The sequence below is a fragment of the Emydura macquarii genome, unplaced genomic scaffold (assembly GCF_026122565.2).
Source record: "Emydura macquarii macquarii isolate MOO-44397 ecotype Brisbane River unplaced genomic scaffold, CSIRO-AGI_Emac_v2 contig_1876, whole genome shotgun sequence".
In the NCBI taxonomy this organism is placed as follows: Eukaryota; Metazoa; Chordata; order Testudines; family Chelidae; genus Emydura; species Emydura macquarii.
Window position 1 is genome coordinate 8,451,312 of NW_027132013.1, and position 21,670 is coordinate 8,472,981.

The 21,670-nt window shown below is 38.8% G+C and overlaps 1 long non-coding RNA gene across 2 annotated transcripts in view; it reads right to left on the minus strand.

The window, feature by feature from the left end:
• The window catches only part of LOC137159377 (uncharacterized), a 403,501-nt gene that overhangs the window by 69,381 nt on the left and 312,450 nt on the right, over positions 1–21,670 (minus strand). Inside the window, exon 4 of one of the 2 annotated variants that reach the window (XR_010921623.1) lies at positions 16,718–16,831. The exons of the other annotated variant lie outside the window; for it this stretch is intronic. This is a non-coding gene — a long non-coding RNA (uncharacterized lncRNA). Of the gene's footprint in view, positions 1–16,717; positions 16,832–21,670 lie in introns of those variants that run through there. 2 annotated transcript variants of the gene reach the window in all.

Below are 21,670 nucleotides of genomic sequence, written 5' to 3' on the forward strand. Positions count from 1 at the left end.
AACAGAGTTCATAGACTCATAGACTCTATGGTCAGAAGGGACCATTATGATGATCTAGTCTGACCTCCTGCATAATACAGGCCACAGAACTTCACCCACCCACACCTGTAGTAGACCCATCACGTAAGACTGAGTTACTGAAGTCCTCAAATAATGATTTAAAGACTTCATGGTACAGAGAATCCACCAGCAAGTGACCTATGCCCCATGCCACAGAGGAAGACAAAAAATCCTCAGGCCTCTGCCAATCTGCCCTGGGGAAAAATTCCTTCCCAACCTCAAATATGGAGATCAGCTAAACCCTGAGTATGTGGGCAAGACTCACCAGCCAGACACCAAGAAAAGAATTCTCTGTAATAACTCAGAACCCACCCCATTTAACATCCCTTCACAGGCCATGGGCATATCTCCCACCAATAGTCAAAGATCCGTCAATTGCCAAATTAGGCTGTCCCATCATACCATCCCTTCCAAAAACTTATCAAGCTCAGTCCTGAAGCCAGCTAAGTTTCTTGTCCCCACTGCTCCCCTTGGAAGGCTGATCCAGAATTTCACTCCCCCGATGATTAGAACCCACCCATCCACCTTACCAAGATGGCTGTTCAGAAGCTGATTCCTTGGTGTAACTTAAAGCAGTCTTGGAAGAATAGCTTCTCCATTGAATTGTAATACAAATTTGAATTATGAAAGCTTTGAATTAGGCTAGATTCCGGTAAATAGGTCAGATAGTGCACCTGCTTAATATAAATGTGTGTATTTTGCCATATACAGACAGAAAGAGTTATAACAAAGGTTTAAGGGAAATTTCATAAGAAATTACTTACTTACTTGAATAGCCCATCTCTAGAAATTATAGACAAAGGCATTTCAAAGGCCTAAATAAATGAAACCTTTAGTTCTCTTAAGACAAACCGCTCCTTATAAAAATATTTAGTGCTGGTGGAAAGTGAAAGACTATCAGCCTGAGAAACTGAGGTCTTCTAGAACGGACCCGGAAGAAAGGCTGTGTAAGCATATCCACATTGCCTTGCCAATGTACTTGAGCAATCTGAAAGTGAGGGAAACTCAGCATGAACTGAGAAAGATGCCTTCAAAGAAAATTGCTGAGGTGCCAATCAAAATCACCAGCTGACTAGCCAATCATTTGCATAGAGAGATTATAATACATGGAAGGCTTGGAGATGCAAGAAGCTGCTGATTTCAGAAACTGGAAGATTCTAGATACAAGCATGCTGTAAAAGGAACAGAGGAAACTCATAAGAAGCTGAGATTGGAACAAGAAGGACTGGAGTAGCTACTATTCACCATTTGTATAGTGGCCTAGCACAATGGGGACCCATTCTCTGATGGTTCCTAGGCATTATTGTAGTAAACACAAATAAACAAACTACTTACAACAACAATAATAATAATAATAATAATAATAAATAATTCTGTTATGGCTTCAGGGAACAAAGAACTGAGTGAACTATGGTTATGGTGAAAGTGACAATCAGGATAATCTCTATAGAAAAATGGTGCATCTCATGATAAAACATTTTAGTCTGGAAATTTGTAATTTTACCTGGTTATTTTTACTTTCTACCCTTTCCTACTGACTAAAGTTCAGGTTTAAAGTGAAGATTTTTGTGCACCTCTGATTTTATTCACAAAAGATATTTGAGCACTACCAGAAAAATTCCTAAATCTAAGAAAATGAGGCTACAAACCACTGAAGGGGTGAAGTTCAAACAGAAAAAACAATATTTTCTTTGAAATTAAAAAAAAATGAAAAAAAAATCTATTTTATTAGATTATATAACCCCATTGCCTTTTATTCCAATGACCCCCCAAAATCCTGTATTTTAGGATTGTACTATTTTATAGTGTCCCTTTGAGTCAGATAGAATTGTGTTCCTCCATCAGAGAAAGTTGCAAAGTTAGAAACTGACTGTATTATACTTGCTCACTTTTGTTTGTTTATTGAGGCTATGTCTACACTGATGGTGGCAAATTCACCACCATCAGATCAATTTTTCCGGTTTGATTGAGTGGCAGTGAAGACACGCTCAATCGATCTAGAAGTTGATCTAATAAAACCATTTCCAAAGAAAGCATAGCGCTGTGTCGACAGGTACACATTTTCTGTTGGCACAGAATAGTGGAGATGGCACGTGAAAGACGTTACAAAGTTGATGGGTGTTACACAACCTATGTAGCTTGCGGAACTCCTGTCGACTGCCGCTGAGTTTCCTGGTCAGTGTAGACCAGGCCTCGGTCTCACTAAAGTCTACCCTTAGTAATGAAAGGGCTGCAGCTCCCACTCTATTTCAGGCAGTGAATATATTTTCATAGCTTACAGTGATAATAATAAATCATCTTAAAGTCCAAGTTTATTAGAAATGACTGAAATACATTACAGGGCAGCAATAACTTCAATGGTTGGTTTACCAACCAGTGGGGTGGAATTAAAAATGCATTAAAATTTATACAAAGGAAAGTAAATAGCAGAGAGTTTAGATTGTTTTTGACATAGGTAAATGAACCATTATTTCTCTTTGTGTGGCTAATAAAATAAAATCCTATAAAATGGGAAAAACATTTCATTTTAGAAGCTGAGAGGTGCAAAAATCCATTATTAATTAAATTTACTACTTGTTCCCCCCGTTGCACATCAGTGATGCATTTCAGACACAAGAGTGCAGTGAAAGGTTCTTCTTTCTGCTCCCCTAGAGAATTAACTACTCCCCTGAATTTTAGCAAATCAATTTTGTTCAGCCTTTCAGGAGCAAGTGTAAAACAAAGAAACTCATCTGCACAGGAAAAGGAGCTGACACACAGTAATAATAATGACATCTCACAATTATATAGCTCTTTGCTTCCCTAAGGATTCCAAAGTGTGTTTTAAACCATGGGCCAAATTCTCTTTCACAGTCAGAGATGCATAAAACAGAATATAGAGAATGAACTGTAGGGGTCTGAGATATTTTGACTGTGCAGGAAGAATATGTTAGGTTACATGGAGGACAAACAGTTGGTCTCTAATAAACCTTTAAGTCTTAATTCTTCTGTTAGGAGACCGTATTAGAGGTGAAACTACACCTTCTTTCAAGGAAAATATGGGATCCGTTGTAGCTCAAGGAGGTACAATGCCTCCAATAGCTGCTCAGCACACGGAGGGGGGAGCATGTTAGCATGCCACTTCTTAGGAGAGTGTGGCACGCACTCTCTATCCCTTCAGAGGTGCCTTGAAACTCAGAGATGCTATACAACAGCATATTGGCTACTTCAGGTAAGCATATGTTAGATGTGGGGGAAAGAAGCCATCTGTACCCTTTCCCCAACTGGAGAGTCTGCACATAGGTAGCCACACTTCAGTTCATTAGATTGTCAGGAATTGTTTCAGCCACCTCTGAGGTAGAACATGGAAACTGTTCAACATTTCAGACAGCACTAAGGGCAGAAAATGTGGGCCTGATTCTTCATTTACCCTGCACCTAATAGTCACTTACACCAATGCAACTGTAAAACACTACTGTTCTGATTCGTAGCATTTACACACTCACTTTGCACTATGTAAAAAACTACACAAAGTGCAGAGCAACAGAGAATCAGGCTCATTATATCCAGTGGAAAGAGCAAGGAAATTTAGAGTAGGGAAATGTAATTAGCCAATTCGAATTTGGCCAGGGCACTAAGGTTATCACCCTGACTTCTACCAAGAACATCATTGGTTCTCTAATAACCACAAGTTGTCACAACCGTCTCTAACTTCATTTCCAGCTGCACAGCACCCTCTAGCAATATGCTGGTGAACTGGTTCATATGGACTCAAAAGGGAAAATGTTACCTCTGACATTAATATTATATGTCTTCGAACAGCCTGGGTTCCCTGGTAATATCCCATCTAAGAATTGTTCAGGCTTGTGTCTACTTTGCCTGTGAGATTAGGCCCGTTGTGTAAGAAAGCATTGTGTTGCCGTTTTATAGCACCACAAGCCAGTATGAAAAATAGATTGTCAAATAATCAATAATACACCAGTTACAACAAAAGTTATCCAGAGGTGCATCCAATCCTTCTTGCAGGTGAAGAAATTATTACAACTCAGTATAATGATCCATTTGTCAAAACTAGATCACACATTACTACTTAGCAGAGCCCCTTCTAACCCAAGTCATCATGTGTGTCCCCGCCATGTTACTGTAGCCAAGACTCAGGAGGCTGTAGGCAGCAGCTCAAATAGGTGAGTTAAAATGGAAGCGCCTTGCACTGGCTGAATTACTAAAAGCTGTGCTGCCAAGATTGTCAACAGTACTAAAGAGCATGGACTGTTTTTGCCAAAGGTCTGCCCTCCACAGAGTCCAATATATTTTCATTTTGAATCTCATCTTAGACTCCAAACAGGGTAACTCCCATCCTTAGGATTGAATAACACCACTTACATATTCCATGTTAAAATCTAACGGGTGACTCACTTACTTTTTCCCCCACTCCCTCTCTGACTTTCCCTTGGCAAATGAGCAAACACAGACAGCTGTGAAAATTCTACACAAAACAAGGCCTGTACCTTCCACTAATAAAACCAGCCACATTGATACAAAAGGCAGTGTTTGATCAAGAGAAGCCATGATGTGAATATTGATGGGCTGGAAGATAGGATCTTTCACCCAGAGAAAGAGGAATGGATGAAGTGAAAGCCTGCATTTCACTTACTGTACATACACCTACATTAATTACTGCATATACACCAGCATAAATACACACAAACATTCATTCTTTTCATTACCGGAATACATTTAAATAGTAATGCCCAAATAAATTCAAATAAGGCATGAAAGACTGCTACGGGACAGCAGTAACCAGATCCTTAGAGGTTGATTTAATGTTGGGAATACAATACTAAATAGTAACAGCATGTTTGTTTTATTTTTATTTAATTTCATTGCAAAATTAGTAAATATAGCAATAATACAAAGGCTATATTTAGAGAGAGAGTCTGTAGTTGACCTGCAGAATTCAATCCACTGAGGTAAATCTGCCAAACAAGGATGTTGGATGTAATATTTAAAAGGAATGGAAATTTTTAAGATTGTTTCATATACCTTTAACCATGCTAACTAAGTTAGTGATAAATGTCCTCTGGCCACTGTTGGTAGACTGGATACTGGGCTAGATGGACCATGTGTCTGACTCAAAATGGCCATTATAATGTTCTTAAGGGTAACATGTTTCAGGAAATAAACTGATTAACCTGAGGAATTGTCCCAGATAGAGGTGTCAATAAAGGAGGTTAAGAAACAAATTGATAAATTAAACAGTAATAAGTCACCAGGACCAGTTGGTATTCACCCAAGAATTCTGAAAGAACTCAAATATGAAAATACAGATCTACTAACTGTAGTATGTAACCTATCATTTACACCAGCTTCTATATCAGGTAACTGGAGGATAGCTAATGTGACACCAATTTTAAAAATATCTCCAGAGGCAATCCTGGTGATAATAGGCTAGTAATCCTAAACTTCAGTACCAGAAAAATTGGTTGAAACTATAGTAAAGAACAGAATTATCAGACACACTGATGAACATGATTTGTGGGAAAGAGTCAACACAGCTTTTGTAAAGGAAAATCATGCCTCACCAATCTATTAGAATTCTTTGGGGGGGGGGTCAAGAAACATTGGGACAAGTGTGTACTTAGATTTTCAGAAAGCCTTTGACAAGATCCCTCACCAAAGGCTCTTAAACAAACTATCCAGTCATGAGATAAGGGGGAAGGTCCTCTCCTGGATCAGTAACAGGGTTAAAAGACAGAAAACAAAGGGTAGTAATAATTAGTCAGTTTTCAGAATAGAGAAAGGTAAAATAATAGTGTCCCTTAGGGATCTTTGTTGGGGCCAGTACTGTTCAACATATTCACAAATGATCTGGAAAAAGGGGTAGTCAGTGAGGCGGCAAAAATTGCAGAGGATATAAAATTACTTGGGTAGTTAAGTCCAAAGTTGACTGTGAGGAGTTGCAAAAGGATCTCACAAAACTGGGTGTCTGGGCAACAAAATGGCAGATGAAATTCAATGTTGATAAATGCAAAGTAATGCACATTGGAAAACATAATCCCAACTATACACCCAAAATGATGGGGTCTAAGTTAGCTGTCATCACTCAAGAAAGAGATCTTGTAGTCATTATGGATAGTTCTATGAAAACATCTGCTTAGTGTGCAGCTGCAGTCAAAAAAGTTAACAAAATGTTAGGGACCATTAGGAAAGGGATCAATAATAAGACAGAAAATATCTTAATGCCACTATATAAATCCATAATATGCTCAGACCTTGAGTACTGCATGCAGTTTTAGTCACCCCATCTCACAAAAGATATATTAGAATTGGAAGAGATACACAGAAGGGCAATAAAAATGATTAAGGTTATAGAACAGCTTCAATATGAGGAGAGATTAAAAAGACTGGGACTTCTCAGCTTGGAAAAAAGATGACTAAGAGAGTATATGACAGAGGTCTATAAAATTGTGGCTGGTGTGGAGAAAGTGAATACAAAGGTGTTATTTACTCCTTACATAACACAGGAACCAGGGGTCACCCAATGAAATTAAAAGGTGACAGGTGTAAAACAAACAAAAGGAAGTACTTCTTCACACAAAGCACAATCAACCTGTGGAACACATTGCCAGGGGATGTTGTGAAGGCCAGAACTATAATGGGGTTCAAAAAAGAACTAGATAAGTTTATGGAGAATAAGCCCATCAATGGCTATTAGCCAAGATGATCAGGGATGCAACCGAATGCTTTGATTGTACCTAGCTTCTTATTGCCAGAAACAGGGAGTGGATAACAGGGGCTGGATAACTTGATGATTGCCTGTTCTGTTCATTCTCTCTGAGGCACCTGGCATTGGCTGCTGTTGGAAAACAGGATACTGGGATAGATGGGCCATCGGTCTGACCCATTGGTCTGACCCCAGTATGGCAGTTCCTACGTTCATGGTTTTTTATTAAATCAGTTGATGGGTTTAATTCAGGTACTTCTGAGCAGGCATCCTCCCCTATTATGGGCAGTTTCAGAAGGCTGGACTACAAGTGATCTGGTCATGAAGACCCTGAGAAGTGGCCCCTCCAGGCCATAGCTGCAGCACAATTTTCTTATTTTGACCCTTATAACAGTATTGATGTCTTTTTCACAAGCATGTTCCCCCCTACCAGCATTCTTAATATTCCCCAGTAAAAATTAACACTTAACCTTTGATTGAATGGCAGGGTCAGAAAGAACAAATGACTCTGAATAGTCATTATATTTTCTGTTATAGGACCAATTAAGATTTCCAGCTGTCAGTGTCTAACATTGCTGCTCCATTAAAAAAAATTGATATTGAGATGCACTGATCTGTGTCAGAACTACTTCAGAGGGAAAAAATGGACAGAAATGATGATAATTGCCATTGAATGTCAAATCATTAAATAAAAATATACAAGGAGTAAAAGTGAAGAACATCTCCTGGCCAGAGTCACCATCCTACCCTATGAGACCTCATTAGATCCAAACAAGTTAACTGTTGCCATCACCTTCTATTACCTAGACCTTTGACCAAGTAACTCATCTTTGATCAGAACAGCTAAAGAGCTCACAAATACCCTTTCAAACCAAATGACTAACACGATCTGGATGCACGGATAATACACAGGATGGGAGGGTGCTTTTTTCCAGCAGTGTGGATTCTTTCTCCTTTACTTTGGTCTTTTTAAGAGACAGAGAAAACAAACAAACAAAGAACCCAAACTGAAAAGTTGTTTGAAAAACTACTTGAGAATGTAAACTACAAAATACTTTGAGACATTGGGAGCTGAGGGTTCTCAGCACTGTTCAGAATTAACCAATAATAGATTATACAGATGAAATAGCTAGGTAAATCTCCCTCTGTAATCATGCAACAACATTTGTAGGACATTTCATTTTATTTTATTTTTCACACTTTGCAATTCACATTTTAAAGGAGACCAGATTAAAAATCATGTCTCTGTGAAACTATTATTTTAAACCTAAAATTATTTAGGCGGAACCATTAAAAAAGACTATTTACTCTCCTTTTTAGCTTGCTTAATTTACATATTTCATAGCACTTTTTTGTGTTGTCAGTTTCACTTTTTCCCCCTCTATATGTCAGGGGTCAATTTCCTCTGTTTATATGATTTTTCACAGGGCTACAGGGAAAAGAAAGATTGGAGAATGTGGTTGTAAAAGCACAAACATTGGCCAGAAAAGTAATTTTACATTTGCCTCCAAGTTAATTATTTTTTTCATTACTGACTTACATCAAGACAATAGTGACTTTTTAAATAAATATATTTTAAAGAAAATTGTTAAAGATCATGCCCAAGTCCTGAATTCACAGGTCTTTTTTCCTCTACAACAGTTGATGCCATCACTATACCCAATTCAGAGCAGCCTTCTCCAGCTTCCTTGCATTCCTTAGCTACATAGTGAACAATGCTTGGGTAGGTTGAGAGCTAAGAATACTGCTTTTTACATGAAACATCTGCATTGTACCATAACTTTGAATGCCAACCCCGAATCTAAAGTTCATCTCCTTTGATGTGTTGTGTCATAAACCTGGTTTATGAGCTCTCTGATGCAGGGACTGACTTTCTGTTACTTGTTTGGACAGTTTGTAGCACAAGGAGTCCCTGATCTTTGACTGAGGGCCTAAGATATTACTATAATGCAAATAAATAAAAATAATAAATCCTTCATTCATTTAGCTGATTTTAAGGGTTAGCAGTAGAAACAATGGGAGACACTCAGAAAGCTAAACTCCAGTCTTGTCCAGGGTAAACCTCTTGCACTTCAAATTGATTGAAATGGGGATAAGAGTTCAAAGCATGGTTGTGAACTTAAATCAGAAATAAATTATTTTTTGAGTACAATGAGCACTATGAACATTAAAACATTTAATCCTCATTAATATAGTATATTTTCTTTTTTGAGGAAAACAACCTGAGAATAAAAAGAGAACAATCATCTTTTCATGATCAGCTGTTGGAGTGTCATTGACACAGTTGAAATAACAGATTTTCCATGTTTCCCTCTCAATACAATTTTTATGCTTAGACTGTAGCAACAATAAAAAAGCTGATAATTAAATCAAAATGTCCCTGAGAACAGTTCCCTGTTTAGAAACTATTTTTCTATTTTGCATTCCAACTGCATTCATTCACTCCAGAGATAAGCAGCTAAGGAGAGCTTCCATATTATAAGCACTCTCTTTCAATGATGTCCACTAAAATGTCTGCTCAGTTTTCAAGTGGGAAGATAATTTTTCTGTCTGCAGTCACTGCAAACCCCACCTAAAATCTGAAAATCTGTGTTCACCTGTGTTCTTTCTATTACTTATTGATATTCTGCAATATGAATGTAATGGATACTTCCCTTAACGCATGAGACAGATAGAGCCCAGTTCACCCTAAAATAATTATTTGCTATGCAGAACTAGCAAAAATGAATACTTGGCTCAGTAAAATGCTGACAAGTAGAGATGAGTTCAAGATGCATTGGGAGCAGTTTAGTTAAGATGACAAGATACCATTTTTACATAACTGGGTTTTTTTACCATAACCATATTTAACTTAACTCCATCCTCTTAACATAAAAAAGGTGGACGAAGAGCATGGACAAAGCAATGTATCGGTCACAACCTTCCTTTACAGCCTCCAGCTTTTGACTATTTCCTCAGTGTAGCTTGTTTTGAATTTACTAAAACTGAATTAATCTGTATATGCTTTTAATTTGGTCTCTCAGACTTGAACTAGATACACTGGCCGGGGAACACGTTTCAAACCAAAATAGGCTGCCCAATAAGAAGGCAATTTTCCCTTCTACTTATAATTGTTTTCAACAACATTTCCAACTGAAGAGAATATCCTGAATCTGAACAAGAGGAAGGTGTTCTTTAGTAACATATACAACACCTAACTGTCATTGGTTCACCGTTACCATTACAAAGAATTATCAAAAAGCTATGCAACTCTCTACTACCCTGAAATGGGGTGCTTGAATTACTCTGATTTTAAAGATGATGGGAAAATAAAATAAAGAATTCTGGATTTAGAGTTTCTAGACATGTATATCATTTATTCCAGGATATGTCCTTTCTCCTTCATGAGCCTCAGTAGAAACCAATATCTGGGATGTTTTGTACAATATCTTGGGGGTGATATATACTTGTCTAACATATTTTAAACAGTTCCTAACGTGGATTAAGACATCCCAGACTATTTATCTGAGGGATTCCCAGCCAGATCCAATGACTTTGTTTCTGATCTGCTGTTGAAGTGAATTTGCTAAGTCACTTGAAACAGTCATCCTCAGAATAATTTGTCTCTTCATAAACCGATTCACCAGGTCCTACAAAAGACTCCTATGAAATACTGCAAGAACTAATGGCCAGGGTTTAGAGGCCACTCTAAGGAGGAGCAGACTGTAAGCAGTTGAAGTTGAAGTACTGGAATGAAAAAGTTTATGAACCTCTAAGATTCAGCAATTGAGTCCAATAGCATTAGGGATTTAATAGTAACTCAGGCTCCATCTGCCTAAAATAGGCTCCCTTATGCTGGGGGTAAAAGAGGTCAAGTAGGGACTTTTTAGGATGCAGAGCCAAATTAAGAAGGTACAAAGGAAAATTTACAAGTGCAGGAATTGAATTTTGTATACGTAAAAAGAATGTGAGACTTCTACATTGACCAGGATTAACTGAAAAAAGGTGTAGAAGACATAGCTTTCTACTGAAAAGAAGCACAGTTACAATGGATGACTTGCATTAACCTATGATTTCCAGCTGAACCCTGGAATGTCCTGCTCAGCCAGTTGATTTGAAGTGTTCCTCCTGCCTTCAGTCTAGCACTGACATCAAATATCAGGGACTTTGGTGTAAAGATGATGACATCCTGATAAAAGTATCTGACGAAGTGGGTTTCTGCCCATGAAAGCTTGTGCCCAAATAAATTTGTTAATCTTTAAGGTGCCACGGGACTCTCACTGTTTTGCTAAAAACAGACTAACATGGCTACCCCTCTGGAACTCATCAACATCCTGATAAAAGATCATGGCTGCTCCTTTGATTCAAGTGCCTTTTCTAGACAGACAGTACAAGAATGCCATAGGTCTCCATGGAGAGATACTTTGATCTACCACAACATTGTTATGCAGTAAGGTTATCCCTCTAGTTAGCAGATGATACAGGACAGGAAGGAAACCTGAAAGGGAAAAAAATATTATGAGAACAACTATAGCTTCCTTTCCTCCATGAATTTCCTCCTTAGCGCCCCATCAAAGAAACTGGAGAATAACTGGCTGCTCACTTTTGAGGTCTAGATGGACACATTTGCTAGATGGACGAACACAGTACAATGAGACCAGCATTTACACTAAGCTGTCAAGATAAAGGAGGGACAGGCTGAAAAAAAACATTTTCCTGTTTTACTCCTGTGGGAATGGCAGAGTAATAACAGGACCTATTAATAATTCAGCAGGATTCTTGTGCTATTTAGTAGTTGGTTTGCTAGTTTCTAAAGCTCATTCTCTTTCCTATGCAGGTCCTTGAGTACCAAGACTTTGCTTCAATTCTCTATATTCCAACATCATTAGAACAAAAGAAATATTGCAGGGAAAACAAAATCTAAATCAGAGCATATTAGTGCTTTGCAGTGAAAATTAGAGCAACAAGTTTATGTTGACTTACTGGTAGGTAGTCTAAGTATATAGTTGGGCATATACATGGCAAAATACAAAGTGAATACAAATGACCATCATAGTTTTGTTTTTGACTTAGTACAGAGGAAAGCTACAGGCTGGACAGATTGAAGGCCCCTGTTTATCCACTGCATGGATTAAATTAAAGTGCCTCCCTTAGGGATGAAAAAGTTTATTCAGTGTCCATGGATCAATCAATCCAGGTTTTTCTAATGATACTGACAAGAAGGGTGCCAGTTATCACTGAAGTGTGTGTTTGTGTGTGCGTGCGTGCGTGCATGCAAAGTGTGTGTGTATTGTTTTTGCTTTTTTAATTTTGCAACATGGATACCAGCCCACTACAAACTGGACTGTAATCACCAAACCATTACACATACTGTAGGACATGAGTTGGTTATCAGATTATGCTTTCTGGTTACTCTACACCTGGATGAGATTTGAACTAGTGGCATGCAGGTAAAAATCTCCATAAAGCCCATTCCCAACATGTGAGCATTTATCCCACAAACCTCTTTACCCACATACCTTTAAACCTATATTTCATAAATTGCATTGGGTTTGCATATGATATTAAGGGAAACTGAAGGTGTTGGTTTTAATCTATAAAGCCATGTAGAGAGACCTTCCTGTGTTAGAGATTACCACTCTTCCTTTCACAGAGATTGAGAGAGGAACATTTTTATTAATTAGAAATGTGCTCTGAGATATTTAGTGGAATGTCCCTGACTGTGAGCTCCATCAGAGCCACCAGAACCCAATTTGTTGATTTTCAGAGTTTGTCATTTGGCACATCTTTTTGTTTGTTTGACTATGACTCATGGGTACATGCTGGCCGTAAATAGCATTGATTATTTGGGGAATTTCAATTGTTACATTTTAATGATTTAAAGCAGTGACTAAAGTAATGAAATGGACTCTAAATATACAGTGGTAGAAGTTAAGCCAAGAGGTTTTGACCACGTGGCTTTCTCCAAATAAGATCCTTTAAGAAAAAAAGTTATAGATGTCTTTTTCAATTGCTGGGTCATGTTATACTAGTGGAGAACCCTAAAATTAAAACACATTTTCTTACTTTCTTGTATCAGATTCCCTGATACAGACACTGTTCTTTTGTAGTTTTTCAGAATCTCTGCAAAGGATTGGATAGCATGCTATTGGTCAGTCTCCAGTTATGGTATGAATGATTCATAAGCAATTGTCAACATAAACTTCAGAGCTATGATGTACCTTGAACACATTATGAACTATTGCAATAAGGTCAATACTGGGATAAGGCAAAACTTACATTTTAGTGTCAACTGTAGGAGTAGGACCCCAGATCCATGATGGGGGATCCTACGTACTACCACAATATAAAAAAATAAATTGTAATAATAATCTTAGAAACCATCCTTATTTTCCCTTTAATTGCTTCTAAAAGCTTATTCTAAGATGAACAAAGTGACAAAATAAATGAAGAACAAAGGCCTTGTAGAAGATGTGATTAGTTCCATAGTGTGATGAGAACCCAGAGAACCCTCATAATGAAGAATCTAGCTACAATTATTAGCTTTTTCAAATCCCAGTCCTCAGTATAACAGTATGTCCTGTCCACTATGAGTATTGTCCACTTGTGAGTATTACTACCTCTGAGCTAAAATTCTTTGCCATTGGATTCTGGACAAAGGAGTGAAAGGTACCATCTAGTGCTGTATTTAGACCATTTTTTATAGGAAATGAGAGAGGTTGTAGTTATCTTCTATCTAATTTGTTTTCCTGGGGGGATGAATGAGAGTCAGCTGATGATGATGTTGACTACTCTTTAAAATCTCACCAGTTAAGAGGGAAGGTTATCAACAGGCCATTTAAAGTGTGTACCCCACACAATACCTACTAGATTCTTCTTGCCATAATTAACAGATGTCACCATCTTCTGCAGTGATTTCCATGCTTTAACAGTAACGTTCAGTCACTTTTGTGGAATCACCCTCACTGCATGATTTCTTGCACCAGCTGAGCATCCAAATCAATACCCTCTTCTGCAGCCATTTCCAAGAGGGAACTAGACACTGTGTGAAAATGAATGTCTGGGCAAATATTTCAGGACCTACAGAGAAGGGCAATCTGGTCAAGCAGTAAATTGCCATGTAATGTACATGCTTAAGGAAATGAATTACACACATTCTGAAAGTTCTGCTAATGCCGATTACCTCAAGGGATTTATTGTGTGAGGTTAGTCAGATGAAACCCATGGCTACTGGAGTAGTTATCTCAGGGCCTCGTTGAACTCTGGTTACTGTCTCTAAGTGCATTTTTTTTAAAGTGAGCTCTCCCCTCCCCCGCCTTTCCCAAGCTCATATTGAAGAAAATGCAATGTGCATCAAGAACAAGATGATCCAGGGCCATGGGGATGAGAGACTTTATTGCCTACCTGTCCCTCCCTCTTTTTGCCTTTTTCCTCCATCTTGACACTTGACTCGTACTGTTCCATATACTGTGTCTCTTAGAAGCCTGTTCACCTAAGACTGTATCAGGATAGATGGATATGGGGAGAACTAAGGTGTCTCTTCAAATTAATCAACCATATGTGTGGGAAGTGTTTTTATTCTTGGAAAGTTTCAGAGGAAACCCTGTTGTCCCCCAGACTTAGCCAGCTTTAGGCTTCATACTAAACTACTGTAGCATCACTGTTTTCAACAAATTCATTCTTCAAGTAGCAGCTGCTGTGTTTAAATATTCATCAGAACTTTCTATGAGTTCCATCTGAAACTCCCCTTAGAAACCTTTTCTCTTTGTAATGGCAGTGCTCTTTCCCCAGACCTGTAATTGAAATAAATAGTGCAGAACTGTACTTGGGGTGTATTTTTTGTCTCTGTTGGCCAATTCATTTTATCTGCAAATTTAAAGCAGTACAGTGATGAATATTAATGGTACTATTAGTATGTAAAGGTGGCATTGATATTGATGCATGGATAAATGCATAGAATAAGGAAGGTGGGATATTTCATCTCTCCTGATAATTCCATTCTCTGAATATCCAATTATTACACACACACACACAGTTTTTGATCCATGTACCTATCTTTATAAGTGTCTCAATATCTAGTAAGTCTATACTTTGACATTTCACCATAGCATACTAGCTAATCTTTAGGGTACATATATTGACACCCTGCACTCTGTAGACATGTATGAGGATCAAGGTGAGTGATTTAGTTTGTTTAGCATGTACTTGTTTTTTGTGGTTTTATATATTATATGCAAGTTTGTTTTGTGCTGATAATTCTGGGCATATAATCTTATATTATTAGATGGGCTATCCAACTGGGATATTTTAGTTTGCCTGACAGCACTTGCATTTTTAATTTAATTGCATTCAGGATTTAGGATATTTTTTCCTGGTTGTGATTTTAAATTTGTACAATGCCCAGAGCTCAGATAGGCGCTATATTAAATTTAAAGAAATAAAAATTGCATACCTACCTGTCACCCCCATTCCTCAAGCTACATCATGCAAGGTGCACCATGTTCATTTGTTCACCACGTTCACCATGTTCATGCAAGGTGCACCATGTGCTTCTGACAAAGTGGGTTTCTGACCATGAAGGCTTATGCCCAAATAAATGCATTAGTCTTTAAGGTACCACAGAACTCTCGCTATTTTGCTATAAAACAGATTAGCACGGCTACCCCTCTGGAACTCATGTTCATTTTGTTAGTTCTGTATTTGTTGAATAAAGAACTTCTTTCAGAGGCATAGTAGATCTTTCAACATATAATTATTATACCTTTCTCATTTAAAAGCAGGTGAAATCATTTTGATGGGCAAGAGAAGTAGCATCTGATAGGCAGAGTATTTACATTAACAACATTTCATTTATACACCCTTCTTATGACTCTACGATACAGATACCATTTGGGTGCCTATGCATGTACTTAGAAGAATTCCAAATGTCCCATTATCTCCTGTATGTCAATCTCTTCAGAGCTGCTAGTTGAGTGAATACTACCCTAGGAAAGTTCAGATGATGTTTTAATTTTTCAGTGTCTTCAAAGAATTATTAACTAAATATAATTGGTTAAAAGACATGGTGCTAACATAGAATTATTATTCGATAAATGGATTAGTAAGCATTGATTAGAAGCGTACTACTCTTTATGAATGGGGACTGGAAGTCAGGACTGGTCTACACCGCAGCAAAATTCGGCGGCAGTTGATAAGAGTTACGCAAGCTACACAGAGTAGTTTGCATAACTCCCGATGACTTCGTAACTTCCCTTTAGCGCGTTGTCTCCACTGCACTGAACTGACGGGAAATGCGTACCCGTTGACACAGTGCTACGCTTTTTGGGGAGGTGGTTTAATTGAATCGCCTTCTGGATTGATTGAGTGGGTGTTCACTCAATTTGCCACCGTCAGTGTGTACTGCCACCGTCAGTGTGTACATACCTCTTGGTTCTGTTTCCAGCTCTACTACTAACTCTCTACAAAGCCATAGGGAAGGCATCTATGCCCCAGTTTCCCCAATTTACAAACAGTGATAAAATACTTATCACTCTCACACATTTTGACTATCAATTGTCATGCAGTCCAAAGTATTTGCATAAAAGGTAATAAACAAACTCAAAGTATCTGTAACAGTAGCAAAGGCCAATATGTTCAGAGTGACCACTGTTTTTTGGGTGTGCAACATGAGACACCTGGGGCTTGAATATCAGAGGATCTCAGCTCTCACAGCTCCCAGTGAATTCTGAAGTTAAGGGTATCTCTGCAAATGAAGACCGAGGTGGCTAAAGTTAGGCATCCAAAATTAGTGGCTACTTTAGGCCAAACTGTTCAAACCTCTATAAGTAGTTAGATACATTCTTCTTTTATATATTTTTTTTCCTATTTCAGATTATGATACCTGCCTCCTCTTGGTTGAGAGAGAGAGAAAATCCTTAATCAGATTAAAATAGTCAATTACATCCCTTTTGGAAATGTCATGGAATTGACTTTAAATGTCTGTCATTTTTATTGACACAAGATTGGAGCATAATTCTGTTCATCCTCATTTATCCAAATGTTGATTGTCATTTCTCAGAAATTCATCATTCTTGTTCTGCTTCCCAGGCTCTGTCAGAAAGTGACAAAAGAAAGCATTCTATCTCATTAAAAGACATTACAAATGGCACTTTCTGTAATTTAAAATAACTTAAAAATAATACAAGTAATGGACTTCTGTGGTTTTTTTGAAGCACCTTCATATTTATATACAATCATAAGTAAGTCAGGGGTGGCATTTTTACAGCCATCCACAGTGGAATAACTACATGTCTTGACCCTCAGGGAGATAACTAGATAAGCGGAGCACCTGCTTGCTATAAACTTGCCATGTGTGGGCTCCTTTGCCCACATGGACACCTCACTGCAGAGAGTGGGTTCTGCACTGGTGCAGCAGTCTCCCTTCAAAGATACTTGTGCAGGATTGAGGCCTGAGGAACAAAGTGAATAGATATCTAAAGCAGGGGATTGCAGATCAAGAAATTTTACATTCAAGGGAGTCTATCCATATTTTTTCCCTCAACTGGCAGACAAGGGTTCCCATTACAAACTTTCCCAGCACAATTGTCTCCCTTGAGAGCAGTGCCTTGGTTGGGAAATTATGACACAACACAGCCGTGACAAAGAAATTTTTCTAACATTTTTGTGATTTTTCCAAATCCCCAACCCTTATTCTAACCAGCTCATTTGGACACTCAGCTGAAGGAATCATGATTTGTAGAAATTAGGCACACTCTACCCCTGCACACACTATCCACACATACGCTGCATACACACTCCAAGTTCATGCACACTCACACACAGCATGTATGCACATGGGTATCTCCAGCTGTGCTGCACCGGTGCTGTGAAGTGATCATGAGGGCTTCAGTCAGACGATTTCATAACTTGCATTGGTGAAAACTGGAGAGATGTTCCTACTCTGAGTTGAGTAGGAGGAGTGCTGCATGAGGAACATTCAATCTGGAGTCTCTCTGCAGACTGCCCCAGTCATATCAAGAAGCTGATGTGGGAGAAACTACCAGCCCTGATCCCCACAAGCAGATTGTCTTATTTTTCTAGCTACATCTCCCTCCCTCTTCCCTTGGGTCACTGAACCTTGTCCTGTGATGGTGAGCACCGGCACTCACTCCTAGGGCTTGGAATGTACTTCCTTCTCTATGCACTCTGGCTTCCTGTATGGGGAACCTCACACCCCAGGGCCATCCGCAGCAGTACACATTGCAAAAGGAAGCAAAGAGGGGAGTAAATGATAATGCTCTGGCTCTCATCCCCTCTGGTGACTCAGTGCACCTAGGGCTGTTTTCTCCTTCAGACTCTACTGCTACCACTAGCTACTGGGAATGGCTTATTGTGATGAAAGACATCTTACGGGCCAACCCAGTTGCCCATGAAATGGACTGGCAAACTGGGCAGTTGCCTGCCCATCTAATCCAGACATCCCCTTCCTGGTCTCTCCTACTCAGTATTGCCACACTTTCAAAAATTACATGTTAGGCCCCCCAAAATAGAGAGATTATCTTAAAAATCATGAGTTTTTAAAAATAAAATTCAGGGTGGTTTTTTTGTTTTGTTTTGGAGCCTTCAGAGTGCATTCAGCACACATTTTCATGCTTTTCCTTGCAACCACAAGAACCAGAAACTTACTTCAACAAAACCCAACCCAACCCATGAGCTCTTACACAATAACTTGACTCTTAAGAAAGCACATCAAATATCACAAAACTCACAAGAAAATCACAAGGACTGGCAACACTGTGAGTGGTTACTCATGTGCGTGCATTCCTCCACCCAAACCCTTTCATCTACTTTCTCTCTCCCCGGTCAGATTTTTTACTACACTTTAGAGAAAGTTATGAGGTCCCCTCCCACCCTTATCAATCTAATTTTCTAAACTACTGAGCCAGATTTCTATAAGACAATCATATTTATGTGTTGGTTGTATCCTGCTTCACTCAGATGCTTCTAGAAGTCCCTCGTTTATCAACTTTTTCTTTAGGCCTTTTACGCACCCCCACTCTTTTTTCATCTGGGAGGACAAATCATGGACTTAATCTGGGATAATTATCTATGTTTCTCCAACAAATGGGGAAGTGTGGCTACTGGCAGGGCCTCCTCACATCCTTGGGACCATTCTCCAGTCACCCATGGACAGATCTCTTACAGTTATTTATGTGCCCAAAGATGGAGATAGGTGCCCACTGGGATTTTTGAAGGTGTCTAACTCCCACTGATTTCAATGGAATCTAGATGCCTAGGTTATTCTGAAAAACCCACCATCTTCTTATTCACCTCTTGGAACACATAAATAGCATTAAAAATCTGCCCCTCATGTTAAAATTAATCACAAGGTAGTGTCCCTGTGCCTTGCAGTCTGAAGGTCTCCTGCTATGCCACTAAGCAAGCTGACTTTATTTCTGGATACAGCATTCCTTGCTCTTTTCCTCCTTCCCCCAAATTTTATGTATATCTAATTTGCACTGTAACACCTTCAAATCACAACCCTGAAAGTGTCATAATTAATTTACCTAATGCATATATGATAATTTATGTCTTCATAGTCTACTCTGTTGCTTGATGGAGCATAACAGTCAGCTAGAATCATATCAGCTTCCATTTGTATTCAAGGAAAAGCTAGTCTGGCCTCGTTGTTATTGAGGAAACCCACAGCACTTTCATGAGTCTGGCATCTCCAAGGCACTGAGATGCATTTCCAACTTCTACTTTGCAAAGACCTCCCATTTATTTGAATCAGCAACTTTGCAGCCACAAAGCACACACTCAAGTTATTATGAAATAACGTAGGGGTGATTCAGGCTTTGTGTGTGCTATCACCATATTTTCACAGGTAATAAATGAACCTGAAAAGGTTTGGATAGGGTGGTTTGTGTAAATTCTGAAACTGTAATCACACTGCTGGTGTACTGCACCTTTCCATTTCTCTGGATTCTGCATGCCTACAGAGACAGGAATTGTTTTGAACTTGTACCTGCTGCAGCCTTTTACAGAGAAGATACACACACACTGCTCTCTTGTGGAGACTTTGCTTTGCTTCTCTCTTTTTTGTTGTTTTTTAATATAAAATAAAATTGATTGTGAGTAAAAATACGTGGTTCTGATTTGTGTATGGTAAACTATAATAAAATAAGTACATGGAAAGTTCAGATGTTTATCTGAACTGCTTGAGTTTAGAAATATGGAGTTGGAAATTGCATGGAAATTGGCCTTTTTGTGTGAGATTTATGATACCTTCTGCTCTGGACAGAACAAAAATACTATGAATACATCCTGTCATGGTGTTTCATTGCCTCCGGTCTCATAAGTAGAGAAGAGTAAGAAAATGAAAAAATAGAGAGAGGAAATTGAGCAAAAGGCTTCTAGAAATTGTCAAAGGTTATGCAAAGGCTTCCTGTCTTAACCATATCAGAATCAAGTCAATATCACCTATAAGGGCTTACTTATTTCACCTCCATCTATGACTGTCCCCATTTTCTCCAACTTCCCCACTTGCTTCCTACACCATTCTCAATCACTTCTGCTTTACTCCTCCCTTCCCCCTCTTTTCCAACTCAGTTGTGTCTCTGCTATTGTAACCCACTGGTCAGTGTGTGTTACATCCTCCTGTTTGCCTAATCCACAGACTATGCCTGTAACAGGGTGGCCTGATCCTTTAAGAGCCAGCCCTGGTCAATTATCAGACCCAGATGGAAAGACAAAAGCCAGCAAGTGGCATGATTACAAAAGCCAGGCTGATGAGGAAGGCAGCCTTATCACGTTGTTTTGTAGTTCACAGGTACAGAACCTGACTCTATAGCTCAGGCTGTAAAGACTACTATACTTCCACTGTCTCCAGTTAAATCCTGCTGTTGGCTGATATCATGGCTGTCACATAAGTGGAGGCTTGCCTGATGTGGGCCTCTCATCCTTGGGACAAGATTCCTCTGACCAAAGGAAATAAGTCAACTACTAGCCACCGTGCTAGTACAGTTTGCTCCACAGAGGATGTGATTCTGCTACATAGCCTGGTGTTTAAATTGAAGAGAACTGTGTGCTTTTAGTTCTGAAGGTCCCTGTGTTGGCAACTATCACAGTACATACATGCTTTATAAATATAATTGATAGATACCAAGGCCAGAAGGGACCATTGTGATAATCTAGTCTGATCTTCTGTAATATAGGCCATAGAACTTTCCCAGAATAATTCCTAAAGCATATCTTTTAGAAAAAAATCTAGTCATGATTTAAAAATGGACAGTGATGGAGAATCCATCATGACCTGTGGTAAATTGTTCCAAATGGTTAATTACTCTCACTGTTAAAAATTTATGTCTTATTTCCAGTCTTAACATACATACTAGAGGGGAAGGATTCTTTTTTCTGAACCAGTTTCCCTAGCACAAAATTCACTTTAATTGACAAAAAATTACACAGGGATGCCTCTCCATCATATGAAATTGTGAAGAAAATTATTGAAGCAAGGTATATTATTCCATCTGCAGCATGTCCTTGAGATAGGAAAGTCAGAAGTATTTCAAACACTCCCGCCAAAGAGATACAAGGAACTCAGGGACCGATGGAGCAAAGTGTTTTCAGAATCACAGTGGCAGGTCCCATAACAACCAACTAGGAAACATGAAAATCAGGAGCATAATACACAAATGATTCTTATGGGTCAGAACATTTTATCCTTCTGAAGTGAAGACAGATGGACCACGCTGGTCACTGAACAGGTTCCTCAAGTGGAGAAAAAAGATAAAGTAAATAAAGTACAGGAAAAGAGTCTTGGATGAGTCTCAAGAGGGTGTCATCAGACCATAGAATCATAGAGTTGGAAGGGACCTCAGGAGGTCATCTAGTCCAACCCCCTGCTCAAAGCAGGACTAACCTCAGCTAAATAATCCCAGCGAGGGT